This window comes from Schistocerca serialis, chromosome 2 (genome assembly GCF_023864345.2).
Source record: "Schistocerca serialis cubense isolate TAMUIC-IGC-003099 chromosome 2, iqSchSeri2.2, whole genome shotgun sequence".
NCBI classification, from domain to species: Eukaryota; Metazoa; Arthropoda; class Insecta; order Orthoptera; family Acrididae; genus Schistocerca; species Schistocerca serialis.
In genome coordinates, this window is record NC_064639.1 from 987,836,385 (window position 1) to 987,850,729 (window position 14,345).

Sequence of the window (14,345 nt, forward strand, 5' to 3'; positions counted from 1 at the left end):
CCCCACCTCCCTGCCTCACAACCTCATGACTGTGTGCCTGTTGACATTCTAGTCCTTACACACTCCAGCAGACAGCATTCATCATTCTCCCCACCCATACACCATCCCTTCCCCTTCCCTGCACCCTCCAGGTTGCTGCTTGCACCCCATATTATGATGCATTCCGGCCCGAGATTCTGAAGTATATATATATATACTAGAATGTCAACAGGCACACAGTCATGAGGTTGTGAGGCAGGGAGGTGGGGAAAAAAGGAGCAAAAAGGAGAGGAGCAATGAAATATGGGTGAATGCATTGGTGGAAGGCTGCATATAAACAGGGTGGGAGATGAGAATGGGGATAGAGGGAGTGGAAACTGTTGGTTGGAGGATATGGAGACAGTATGTTACATATATATATATATATACTATATATATATATATATATATATATATATATATATATATATATATATGGGGGGGGGGGGGCGTGCGCGCATGTGCGTGTGTGTGTGTGATTGATGTGTGTGTCTGTTTTACTGATGGAGGCTGTGGCAAACAGCTACATGTAAGTGTATTTTAATTGTGCTTGTCTGAAACTTGATGTGTCTTTCTTACACTAAGTAACAATCCATCTTTGCTACATTGTTGATATTCCTACCTGAAATTTCTATTGTTTGAGTCATATTTTTTCTATATTCTTCAAATAAGTGATAGAAATATCTGCTAACAGTGTCCTATATAAAATAACTGAACTGCTTTGATGAAATCATATCCCTCACAAGTACAGACTTAACATTAACAGTTCAGAAAACAAAGTCACATCACCATCACTTAACAGCACAGGAATCATCTCATAATCTTGGGCACTAGGCTGCTGCAGTCCAGCCTTCAATACACAAATTACCATCTGCTGCTTACCTCTCCTTGAAAAAGGCAGATTACATCTTAAATGAAATGGAAACTACACTCAATTTGAATGACACTTGTCTTAGATGAAGTTTCTAAATCAGTAATTCCAATGAGGATTTTAATCCTTTCGCAACTTTTAACAATCACTATACTTGCTACTGTCGAGGTTTTCCCTGCATAAAATATGAGTGGGAACCATTCCAAGTCAAATGCTTGTAAACGCACTTTCTGTACACACTACAAATTCCAGCAAACCAATGTAGGTACTTGATCAAATGACAGCTCCAAAATAAAAACACACTTCAGGTCTCATGCCATCATCATGGAGTTTGATTTGCTATCTCCTTTGTAGTCTGTCTGCTTCACTGAAATCTTATTTGCTGTGGGAAAATGAAGCCTGGGTGTCTTCTTGTAGCTGGCTTACAGAACATACAGTTTTAACTCAGACACCAATGATGAGATAATTTATTGTCAATAGTCAATCTCCATCTTGCATATTTCTAAGCATATTTGACACGTTCCATATTGCTACTGTACATCATTAGTAGTTGTTCCAGTTTTTGTTGTAGACTGTAGGCTGATGTTTATCTTCACATATGGTCAGTTTCCATGTAAAATGGATAGTAATAAGAAGAAGCTGAGTTATACACAATTCAGAATGGGATGGCATTATGGAGAAATTCTCAGATGGTTTAAATGTGTCTACAAAGACCCATCACCTTCAAGTGAATGTTGTAGTGATTATTCAGATGCAGGTGACAACAAACACAATGAAAAAGATGATCTGACTGACCTCCAGTAGCCACAAGAGACTATAAACATCAGATTTATTTAATCATCACATTCCGTAGATCACATCATAGAGAAACTTCACAAAGTTGGGGAAGTCCATGTACACATTGAAACAGAGAAGCAGCTGTTAGAATTTCAATTAATAATTAACAGTTGCAAACTGCTATAAACTGTGTGCACTTACTCATGCTAAATATAAGCTAGTAAAAAATGTAAGAAAGGTATTACTTCCAACAAACAAAAAAGCAGCTTTCTCAGTTATGCTGAAAAGCAGCTGTTTATCACTACTTGCTTATATATCTACAAGACTACACATTTGTTAAATAAGACAGGAAGTTATCTATAAACATGCATACATTTAATAAGAAAGAAAGTTATCTACATCTTGTAATAACAGAAATGTGTTTACATTGAACATTGTCACTTGTCATGTAGCAACAGCAATCTTCAATCCTGTAATTGAAATTATCAGTTAACCTACAGGAACTGACACTAGTATCTGTGTTTTCAATTTTCTTTTTGGGTTTGTATGGATTCCCAGTTTCTTCCTTAGACTTATGAAACCTTGTTGAAGACACTAAACCCAACATAAGACAAGAAGGCAAAGTCTATACGGAAATTATTTTGTGTGTTGTGTAACTGATTAAAACAGAACTGTTTCCTCAAAATAATAGCTCTGTAGTGATGCTGCAGTACACCTATGATGATTTTCATGTTATTTCAGGTCAGTTACGAAGCTATTAGTTGATAAAGTTAACTAACATGAACAAGGGGTTTGGCAGAAAATAAATCAGGAAAATTGATTTAAAATGTTTATTCGCAATGTATCAAAAAGTACAAGTTGTCAGACACTTTCTCACTTATGGACAGAGCCCTAGTAGTTTTCAACAGTAGCTTCTTTCTGCTTGAATACCACACTCACACAGATAATCTGAAATTTCAAATAGAATCACATTTAAGATGAGTATAATTTCTTTAGAACAAGAGTAAGTCATAACGTGCTACTGAGTGTATAAGGGGTTGGGTTATCAAACATCCATTTTGCTTCTAATCAAGTACGTTTTTATCCAATTGCTCAATACGGAACATCATTCCAATCTGCATCTGAAGATATTATAAGCACTTCACACTGACACATCAATGGTGATGTGCCAAAACATTAAGACCATGCATGTTGGTTCACCTTTGGAATGCAACACAAGTGTGATTCATTGCAACATGGATTCAATAAGTCTGTGGTATGTTTCCAGAGATATTTGTCACCAGAAGTCTACACACAGGTCACAAAATTCCTGTAAATGAGGGGTTGGGCATTTGTGGGTGTGGAGCTGGAAACCAATAACATCCAAGATGTGTTCCATCAGCTTCAGACCAATAAATGTGGTGGCCATGATCTGAATTTTCACTACCCTCCTCAAACCACTATAGCATGATTCTGCCTTGAGACGCAGACCAGTTATCATGCTGAAAGGCGTTGCCATTGGAGAAGATCTCAGTCATGAAGGAGTGCACGTGGTCTGCAATATGTTCATGTAATCCACAGTTGTTGTGTTGCCTCCCCCCTCCTCCATCCTGCATCTGTGACACAATGCATGTTTCAAGCAGTTACTCACCTGAAAGACAGTAAATGAAAAGTGAATTTCAACATGATGTGACAAGAAACATGATTATCCAACTAGGCAATTCATTTCCACTGACCTACAGTCCAATATTGATGATCCCATCCCCACCACAGTCATAATTGACATCACATGGGAACATCTAGTGTAATCAGTTGTGGAGCCTTATTTTCATCAATGTGAATTAATGGTGTACTCTAAAACAGTTGTGCATGCACCAGCCACCAATCTTGTTTTACAGAGCAAGGAAGTCTCTGACCTCCAAGTTTCATAATGAACTGTGAATGTCACAACACATTACTGTCTACTTGTAGTTTCACCAATTCTTAAACTACTTCCCATAGTTGTGCATATTAGTGGCACGTGAACAGCTGATGAACTTCACCACTTCCCAGATGCTCATTCCTAGGGCTGGGCCACAAAAAATCTGACCTTTGTGAAAGGTAGATCCAGGGTAAGGACACCCTACCCACATTCCTCCAGAACCTCAACACCTTCTCCGCCATTTGCTTCATCTAATCCTGCTCAACCCAACAAGCCACCTTCCTCAATGTTAATCTGCACCTCAACAATGGCCACATCAGTTCCTACATCCATATGAAACCTACCAATCACCAGCAAAGCTTCACTTTGACAGCTGCCACCAATTCCATACAAGAAGTCCCTTCCATACAGCCTAGCCACCCATGGCCCGTCACATCTGCAGCAACAAGCTCTCCCTCTTGATATACACTCTAAGTATCGCTGCGGCCTTTAGAGGCTGTAATTACCCTCCCAACTTTATACAAAAACAGATCTCCTGTACCTTATCTTTCCACTCACCAATCACCTCCCAGAGTCCTACTGTCCAGCCACAGAGGAGCATTCCTCTTGTGACTCAGTATCACCCAGGGCTGGAGCAACTGAATTACATACTCTGCCAGGGTTTCGACTACCTCTCGTCGCACCCTGAAATGAGGAATCTCCTACTCACTATTCTTCCCTCCCCTTCCATAGTAGTATTCTCCCATCCATCGAACCTACACAATATCCTCGTTCAACCCTGCAATAATCCCTGTTCCCAACCTCTTGCCCCCACAGCTCATATCCCTGCAACAGACCTACATGCAAGATCTGTCCCATACATCATCCTACCACAATCTGCTCCAGTCCAGTCACCATACACCACCTGTCCCATCAAAGGCAGGACTACCTGTGAAACCAGTCATCAACTCTACACCACTGTGCTGCATGCTACATGGGCTTGACACCAACAAGCTGTCTGTCCACAGGAATGGTCACCAAAAAAATGTGGCCAAGAAACAACTGGACCACCCTGTTGCTGAGCGCACCACCCACCACGACATTCTTCATGTCAATGACTGCTTCACAGCTGGGCCATCTGGATCCTTCCCATCAAGACCAGCTTTTCTGAATTACATAGATGGAACTCTCCCTGCAATATATCCCATGTTCCTGTAACCTTCCTGGCATCAACCTTTGTTAGGCATTGTGTGTGTGTGTCTGTGTGTGTGTGTGTGTGTGTGTGTGTGTGTGTGTGTGTGTGTGTGTGTGTTTGTGTTCTCTATTGTCTATTTTTGACAAAGACTTTGGTGCCCGAAACCTCATTTTGTGACAGTCTTTTAGTTGTGCTTATCTGCAACTCAGCATTTCCACTATATGGCGAGTAGCAACTATCATTTTCCTAATCCTGTTACATTCCATCCTGGGTCTTCCAATGATTCACCTTTGTAAAAGTTACTTATATATCAGAGGGATTTCCCCACTTGTAGAATGATAACCCATTCTTCTCTGCTCCACTTAAATATTTTCCTTTCCATGTCATGTCCCTGCAATGCCATCAGACAGCATTCAATCTCACAGTGGGCTGTAGTCACAATGTTTTGGCTCATCACTGTTTACAGTTTGAAACTTTTTTTTAAGAGTTGTGAAGTTAAGGCAAATGTGGTTCCTATACAACTTCCAAATGACTAGTAAGGTGTGCCACAATTATCAGAGTTAAGTCAGGGAAAAATCCACCAAATGCAGGAAAAAAAAGCTGCAGTGTCCTCTAAGGAATAGTAACATCTCTAACATGAACAACACTCTTAGACTAGATATTATTAGATTATACCATCCATTCCGCAGACTCACAGCGAGAAGAGCCTTGAGGATATGGAATATGTTAGTAAAAAATTACATAACACGCTGATGTGCAAATATTTCTTCCACAGATCCTAGTGAAAGGTTTTTCAAGTGCATTGAAACAATAAATTTTATATTTTTTTCCACTAACACTTTCATTAAATGGCTTACCACAAACATTTAATGCATACACTACAGTTCTTACCACAATAAATCACTAAGCATAGCCACTTGTGTAATGGATGTAACACTAAACCTAGTTTCGGTGTAGTTCAGTAGAGGGTATTACATCTCCAGCTATAGACCAAATCATGCTGCTTATGTATAATCCTCAGTCTCTCAACATATCTTGAAGGGGTATTTCAAAGTAAGATTTTGTTTACTGGTTTACTGAAACCCAGAAATATTATATTGTGTTCCCACACATATATGGGGCTGGCAACAACAAAAGTTAAGAACAGAAAAAACTACTACCTAAAGATATAGCACTTGCAACAACAACAAAATTTTTAGTAAAAATTTGTTAAGGCTTTCGTGGCCACATGTTGACAAACTGTCTATTGGCTTCTGTCTCAGGTTCTTCGGCCAACATTCATCCGATCATTTTACTGACATTCCACCAACATGAATGGCTCACATTGTCAAAGCTTCACCCTCGATTGCAGGTGGCGAACTGGAGCCGAGCTCACGGCCACAGACTATATGTACCTGGTGCGCAAACGTCTGAGGGCTTCTTCGCGGTCATTTCTGGTGCGGTTCTCGTCTTGCTACCTGAGATGGTTGTTTGCTACAGTATGGGATGCCAGGATCTGTTTACCATAAGACTTTCTTCTTTCTTGTTGAAGCTAATCACATATTTTTGTATTTCTACAGCTTCTCTGAACAAGCAGGTGTGATAGTGCTTCTCTACAGCCAGAACTTCCATGTTGGCAAATTTTATTACATGGTTGGTCTCACTCAGTGTGTGCTCTGCCACGGCCAATTTCTCCACCTGCCCAACCTGCAATGTTGCTTATATTCTTTGATCCTGGTGTTGATTGATTGTCCAATCATTCCAACATAAACTTTTCTGCATGTACATGGTATATGGTATATTCCTGACATTTCAAGTGAGTCCCTTTTCTCCTTTGCCCATCTAAGACACTCTTTGATCTTCCTTGTCAGTTTGAAAATAGTCTTTACGCTGTGTTTGCGCAGTATACGGCCGATTCTGTCTGTCACTCTGGGAATGTATGGCAGGAAGGCCATACTCGACATTTATTTTTCTGATTCCTTACTTTGCCAATTGTTTGGCTCTGTTACACTTCTAATATGATTTGTGGAGTACCCATCGCTCCTCAGAACCCTTTCCAGGTGTTCCTTTTTGCATCTGAGGTGTTACGACTCACATATTCATCCTGCTCACATTACAAGCATATCAATCATGTCTCTTTTCTGACTTGGGTGGTGGTTTGACAGTTTGTGCAGGTATAAATCCGTGTCCGTCGGTTTTCAATACACGCTGTGTCCCAGGTTTTCACTATCCCTTGTGACCACACATCTAGATATGGCAGTTTTTTGTCCTTTTGTACTTCCATGGTAAATTTTATGTTGGTGTGGAGGCTGTTCAAGTGTCTTAGGAAGTCACCGAGCTGTTCTTCACCATGGCTCCACATAATGAAAGTATCATCAATGTATCTGTGCCACACCTTAGGTTTGCAAGTCGCCAAGTTCAGTACCTGTGCTTCGAAATATTCCATGAAGAAGTTGGCCACCACTGGACTAAGATGACTACCCATCGCAACGCCTTCCAGCTGTTCGTAGAATTTGCCATTCCATGTGACATAGCTCATGGTGAGACATGCATGGAAGAGCTTTGTGATGTCTTGTGGTAAAATGGAACCAATGTGCTCCAGCTCGTCACTGAGTGGCACTTTCGTAAACAAAGAAACAACATCAGAGCTGACCAGGATGTCTTTTAGTGCAAGTTTCAGTTTCTTCAGCTTCTCAAAGAAGTGACCTGAGTCCTTTATGTATGTGTCAGTCTTCCCGAATTGGGGCTGGACCAGAGAGGCCAAGTGTTTTGCCAGTTTATGCTTCTTCATGGAATATTTCGAAGCACAGGCACTGAACTTGGCAACTTGCAAACCTGAGGTGTTTTACAGACACGACGATGATACTTTCGTTGTGTGAAGTCATGGTGAAGAACAGCTAGGTGACTTCCTAAGACACTTGAACAGCCTCCGCACCAACATAAAATTTACCATGGAAGAAGAAAAGGACAAAAAATTGCCATTCCTAGATGTGCTGGTCACAAGGGATGGTGAAAACCTGGGACACAGTGTGTATCGAAAACCAACACACATGGATCAATGCCTGCACCAACTATCAAACCACCACCTGAGGCAGAAAGGAGGCACGATTAATACACTCGTAACGCGAGCAGGACGAATATGTGAGCCGCAACACCTCAGACGCGAAATGCAACACCTGGAAAGGGTTATGAGGAGCAAGGGTACTCCACTATTCCCAGAGTGACAGGCAGTATCGGCCCTATATTGTGCAAACACAGCGTAAAGACTATTTTCAAACTGACAAGGAAGATCAAAGAGTGTCTTAGATGGGCAAAGGAGAAAAGGGACTCACTTGAATTGTCGGGAATATACCATATACCATGTACATGCGGAAAAGTTTATGTTGGAATGACTGGACGATCAATCAACACCAGGATCAAAGAACATAAGCAACATTGCAGGTTGGGGTAGGTGGAGAAATTGGCCGTGGCAGAGCACGCATTGAGTGAGACTGACCACATAATAAAATTTGCCAACATGGAAGTTCTGGCTGTAGAGAAGCACTATTACACCCGCTTGTTCAGAGAAGCTATAGAAAAACAAAAACACGCAAACAGCTTCAACAAGAAAGAGGAAAGCCTTAAGGTAAACAGATCCGGGCTTCCCATGCTGCAGTGAATGACTGTCAGAGGTAGCAAGAGGCGAACCGCACCGGAAATGACTGTGGAGAAGCCCTCGGACGATGGCGCGCCAGGTACATATAGTCTGCGGCCGTGAGCTCGGCTCCTGTTCACCACCGGCAATGGAGGGTTATGCTTTGACAAGGCCAGCCACTCATGTTGGCGAAATGTCAGTAAAATCATGAGATGAATGTCGGCTGAAGAATCCAAGGCAGAAGCCAACAGGTAGTTTGTCAAAATGTTTAGTATTTGCAACAATAAAAAACACCATTTTGGTCATAACCATCTACACTCATGCTCATAAATTATGGATAATTGTAGAATGTGGTGCCACACAACGTGGCACTACACAAAACTGGTGATAATAGCTTAGGCACATAGGGAACACACATGACACAGATCTGTAAGTCCATGGTATTGGTGCAAAGTTGAGAAAACTGTCCCAAAACACATGTGCTACAAAACGCCACTGTTTCCTGCGCATGTACCCCTACATCAATATGGGATATGATCACCAAACACACGTACACAGGCCGTACAATGGGTTGGCATACTCTGGATCAGGTGGTCGAGCAGCTGCTGGGGTATAGCCTCCCATTCTTGCACCAGTGCCTTTCGGAGCTTCTGAAGTGTCATGGGGGTTTGAAGACATGCAGCGATATGTTGGCTGAGAGAATCCCAGATGTGCTCAATGGGTTTTAGGTCTGGAGAACAGGCAGGTCACTCCATTTGCCTGATATCTTCTGTTTCAAGGTATTCCTCCACGATGGCAGCTCGGTGGGGCCATGTGTTATCGCCCATCAGGAGGAAGGTGGGACCCACTATACCCCTGAAAAGGCAGACATACTGGTGCAAAATGACGTCTCGATATACCTGACCTATTCCAGTTCCTCTGTCAAAGACATACAGGGGTGTACGTGCGCCAATCATAATCCCACCCCATACCATCAAATCAAGACATCTATACAGGTCCCTTTCAAGGACATTAAGGGGTTGGTATCTTGGTCCTAGTTCATGCCAGATGAAAACCCGATGAGAATCACTGTTCAGACTGTACCTGGACTCGTCCGAAAACGTAACCTGGGACCAATGACCATGTATTGTGTTCTTGACATTCCATGACTAACTAAATATCTCAGACTTCCTACTTTGGGTTTTAGCTAGTTCTGCATCCCAAGAATAGTATGAGATTGAGACCTTTCCTGAAGGGCAGTAAATTTGGGAACTTTGTTATGAAATTTTGACAATTTACTGATAAAATTTTGACAGTCAAAGTGTCTTTACTCTGAACATGGTCTGATGTCCCTATCTGCATATTGACTGCTGAGTGTTCATCACAGTACAGCAGAGTCCCGCTAATCTGAACCCTGGTAATCCAAACGTTCGGTTAATAGGAACATGAAAAATATTAGTCGAAGTATGGAAAACTGTGCAGTAAATTGCTGTACATATACACTATTTTAATTTACACAGTACAGTAAACATGTATTGGAAAAAATGGCAAGAACACATTAGTTTTAAACAATGCATAACAATGAAATAACAGCTGTCAAACTTACTAAAATACAGTGGATATTTTATCCCTACTTTTTAGATGACAAAAACTCAGTCATTGTTTTCTAGCATAATGAAGACAGTCTGTTATACAAAGCGTAGTTGTGCCATCGTCTCATAAATATCAGTGTAGCAGTGGGCTGTTGCTCCAAATAACGTAGTGCAATGTCAAGGACTTCTGCTGCATCTCTGTGTGGCACCAGCTTTCCGTTGTCACTTTCAGGCACACTGTCTCTTCTGTCACAGCAGTCCACTTCTTCCTGGTCTTAACTCACAGCAGCAATTAAATCAGCATCAGTAAGGTTCTCCACACATGTCCCATCCACTGCAATCCACTCATCTACATCTCCTTCACTAGCTACTTCACATCCAGGGATTGTCTGTATCATTTGTAGTAGATTTTCCTCTTCATTTTCAACTAGGCTGTCTTGAAATTCAAGAAACATCCACAGTTTTCTCCACGATTATCTCAGAGTATTTTCTTAAATATTCTGCCATACCTCAGCAGCCCCATAAACAACATGAAACTTCCTGGCAGATTAAAACTGTGTGCCGGACCGAGACTCGAACTCGGGACCTTTGCCTTTCACGGGCAAGTTCGCAGGAGAGCTTCTGTGAAGTTTGGAAGGTAGGAGACAAGGTACTGGCAGAATTAAAGCTGTGAGGACGGGGTGTGAGTTGTGCATGGGTAGCTCAGTTGGTAGAGCACTTTCCCGCAAAAGGCAAAGGTCCCAAGTTCGAGTCTCGGTCCGGCACACATTTTTAATAAGCCAGGAAGTTTCATATCGGAGCACACTCTGCTGTAGAGTGAAAATTTCATTCCCATAAACAACATCCTTCGCATTGGTCTTTTTTATTTTGTCCACTAAAGGAATGCTATCATCTTGGATCAGCATTCTTAAAAATTGTTTTCTGTAAATCAGTTTTAATGTTTCCAGTATGCCCTGGTCCATCGGCTGTACAAGTGGTGTGACATTTGGAGGCAAAAACTTCCTGGCAATTTCTCCATCACATAATTCCTCAGTGCTGGGGTGAGATGGTGCATTATCAATCAAAACTAATGCATGGGGAGACAAATGATTTTCCTTAGCAGCTGTCGAACATAGGGAACAAACTAGCCGTGAAACCATTCTTTGCACAGCTTACCATCCATCCATGATTTTTTTTCTGGTAGCGATAATATATGGGCAGGGACTTTATGTTGCAGTTTTAAAAGCTCTGGGCCTAGGAGATTTTCCAATCAGCATTAAAGGCAGCTTGTGATTACCAGCAGTGTTGCTGCACATTTTAAAACCAGGAGCATGATCATCTGCTTTTGACGCCACGCTTTTTGTTGCAATGCCCTAAAATAAAGGGCAGTCTTGTCAGCGTTATAAATTTGTTGGGGAGAAACATGCACGTTGCCGTTGGTGGGGAGGCTTGCATGCCTCAGCGATACAGATGGCCGTACCGTAGGTGCAACCACAATGGAGGGATATCTGTTAAGAGGCCAGACAAACGAGTGGTTCCTGAAGAGGGGCAGCAGCCTTTTCAGTAGTTGCAGGGGCAACAGTCTGGATGATTGACTGATCTGGCCTTGTAACACTAACCAAAATGGCCTTGCTGTGCTGCGAACGGCTGAAAGCAAGGGGAAACTACAGCCGTAATTTTTCCCGAGGGCATGCAGCTTTACTGTATGGTTAAATGATGATGGCATACTCTTGGGTAAAATATTCTGGAGGTAAAATAGTCCCCCATTCGGATCTCCAGGCGGGGACTACTCAAGAGGATGTCGTTATCAGGAGAAAGAAACCTGGCGTTCTACGGATCAGAGTGTGGAATGTCAGATCCCTTAATCGGGCAGGTAGGTTAGAAAATTTAAAAAGGGAAATGGATAGGTTAAAGTTAGATATAGTGGGAATTAGTGAAGTTCGGTGACAGGAGGAACAAGACTTTTGGTCAGGTGAATACAGGGTTTGCAGGTTCGAATCCTGCCTCGAGCATGGATGTGTGTGATGCCCTTAGGTTAGTTAGGTTTAAGCAGTTCTAAGTTCTAGGGGACTGATGACCACAGATGTTAAGTCCCATAGTGCTCAGAGCCATTTGAACCATTTGAATACAGGGTTATAAATACAAAATCGAATAGGGGTAATGCAGGAGTAGGTTTAATAATGAATAAAAAAAATAGGAGTGCGGGTAAGCTTCTACAAACAGCATAGTGAACGCATTATTGTGGCTAATAGACATGAAGCCCAAGCCAACTACAGTAGTACAAGTTTATATGCCAGCTAGCTCTGCAGATGATGAAGAAATTGATGAAATGTATGATGAGATAAAAGAAATTATTTAGGTACTGAAGAGAGACGAAAATTTAATAGTCATGGGTGACTGGAATTCGAGAGTAGGAAAATGAAGAGAAGGAAACGTAGAAGGTGAATAGGGAATGGGATTAAGGAATGAAAGAGGAAGCTGCCTGGTAGAATTTTGCACAGAGCATAATTTAATCATAGCTAACGCTTGGTTCAAGAATCATAAAAGATGGTTGTATACATGAAAGAATCCTGGAGATACTAGAAGGTATCAGATAGATTATATAATGGTAAGACAGAGATTTAGGAACCAGGTTTTAAATTGTAATACATTTCCAGGGGCAGATGTGGACTCTGACCACAATCTATTGGTTATGAACTGTAGACTAAAACTGCAAAAACTTGGGAATTTAAGGAGATGGGACCTGGATAAACTGACTAAACCAGAGGTTGTACAGAGTTTCAGGGAGAGCATAAGGGAACAATTGACAGGAATAGGGGAAACAAATACAGTAGAAGAAGAATGGATAGCTCTGAGGGATGAAGTAGTGAAGGCAGCAGAGGATCAAATAGGTAAAAAGACGAGGGCTATTAGAAATCCTTGGGTAACAGAAGAAATATTGAATTTAATTGATGAAAGGAGAAAATATAAAAATGCAGTAAATGAAGCAGGAAAAAAGGAATACAAACGTCTCAAAAATGAGATCAACAGGAAGTGCAAAATGGCTAAGCAGGGATGGCTAGAGGACAAATATAGGGTGTAGAGGCTTATCTCACTAGGATTAAGATAGATACTGCCTACAGGAAAATTAAAGAGACGTTTAGAGAAAAGAGAACCACTTCTATGAATATCAAGAGCTCAGATGTAAACCCAGTTCTAAGCAAAGAAGAGAAAGCAGAAAGGTGGAAGGAGTATGTAGAGGGTCTATACAAGGGCGATGTACTTGAGGACAATATTATGAAAATGGAAGAGGATGTAGATGAAGATGAAATGGGAGATACGATACTGCATGAAGAGTTTGACAGAGTACTGAAAGACCTGAGTCGTAACAAGGCCCCGGGAGTAGACAACATTCCATTAGAACTACTGACGGCCTTGGGAGAGCCTGTCCTGACAAAACTCTACCATCTGGTGAGCAAGATGTATGAGACAGGCGAAATACCCTCAGACTTCAAGAAGAATATAATAATTCCAATCCCAAAGAAAGCAGGTGTTGACAGATGTGAAAATTACTGAACTATCAGTTTAATAAGTCACAGCTGCAAAATACTAACGCGAATTCTTCACAGACGAATGGAAAAACTGGTAGAAGCTGACCTCGGGGAAGATCAGTTTGAATTCTGTAGAAATATTGGAACATGTGAGGCAATACTGACCTTACGACTTATCTTAGAAGAAAGATTGAGGAAAGGCAAACCTACGTTTCTAGCATTTGTAGACTTAGAGAAAGCTTTTGATAATGTTAACTGGAATATGGGGAGCAAAATAACTTACGATAGTCGAAGTAGAGATGATATAAAATGTAGACTAGCAATGGCAAGGAAAGCATTTCTGAAGAAGAGAAATTTGTTAACATCAAGTATAGATTTAAGTGTCAGGAAGTCGTTTCTGAAAGTATTTGTATGGAGTGTAGCCATGTATGGAAGTGAAATGTGGACAATAAATAGTTTAGACAAGATGAGAATAGAAGCTTTCGAAATGTGGTGCTACAGAACAATGCTGAAGATTAGATGGGTGGATCACATAACTAATGGTACTGAATAGAATTGGGGAGAAGAGGAGTTTGTGGCACAACTTGACAAGAAGAAGGGGCCGGCTGGTAGCACATGTTCTGAAGCATCAAGGGATCACAAATTTAGCACTGGAGGGCAGCATGGAGGGTAAAAGTCATAGAGGGAGACCAAGAGTGTTGTGACAGTGCCGCCACGACAGTACGTGCAAACGGCGATAGAGGCGCTCCCCAACTTGGCTGAGCGCGGGAGCGCCACCTAGCTACGAACGGCGCCAGCCGCATGTCACGGCATGGCAGTCGAATGAGAGATACTGAGTTGTTATCATGTAACCAGCTATTGTTTCCAAGTGAGTGTGTTTGAATATCCACGCATTATTGGTGATTAAAGGTT

At 41.6% G+C, this 14,345-nt stretch overlaps 1 protein-coding gene across 7 annotated transcripts in view; it reads right to left on the minus strand.

The window, feature by feature from the left end:
* Positions 1-2,482: 2,482 nt before the first annotated feature.
* LOC126458414 (protein Mpv17-like) overlaps positions 2,483-14,345 on the minus strand; it is a 304,656-nt gene continuing 292,793 nt past the window's right edge. For 5 of the 7 annotated variants that reach the window (XM_050095446.1, XM_050095443.1, XM_050095439.1 and 2 more), the window contains one exon: positions 2,483-3,296. The gene's annotated coding sequence lies outside the window, so the exon portion shown is untranslated. The remainder of the gene's footprint in view (positions 3,297-14,345) is intronic. The other 2 variants (XM_050095440.1, XM_050095441.1) reach the window with 2 other exon arrangements.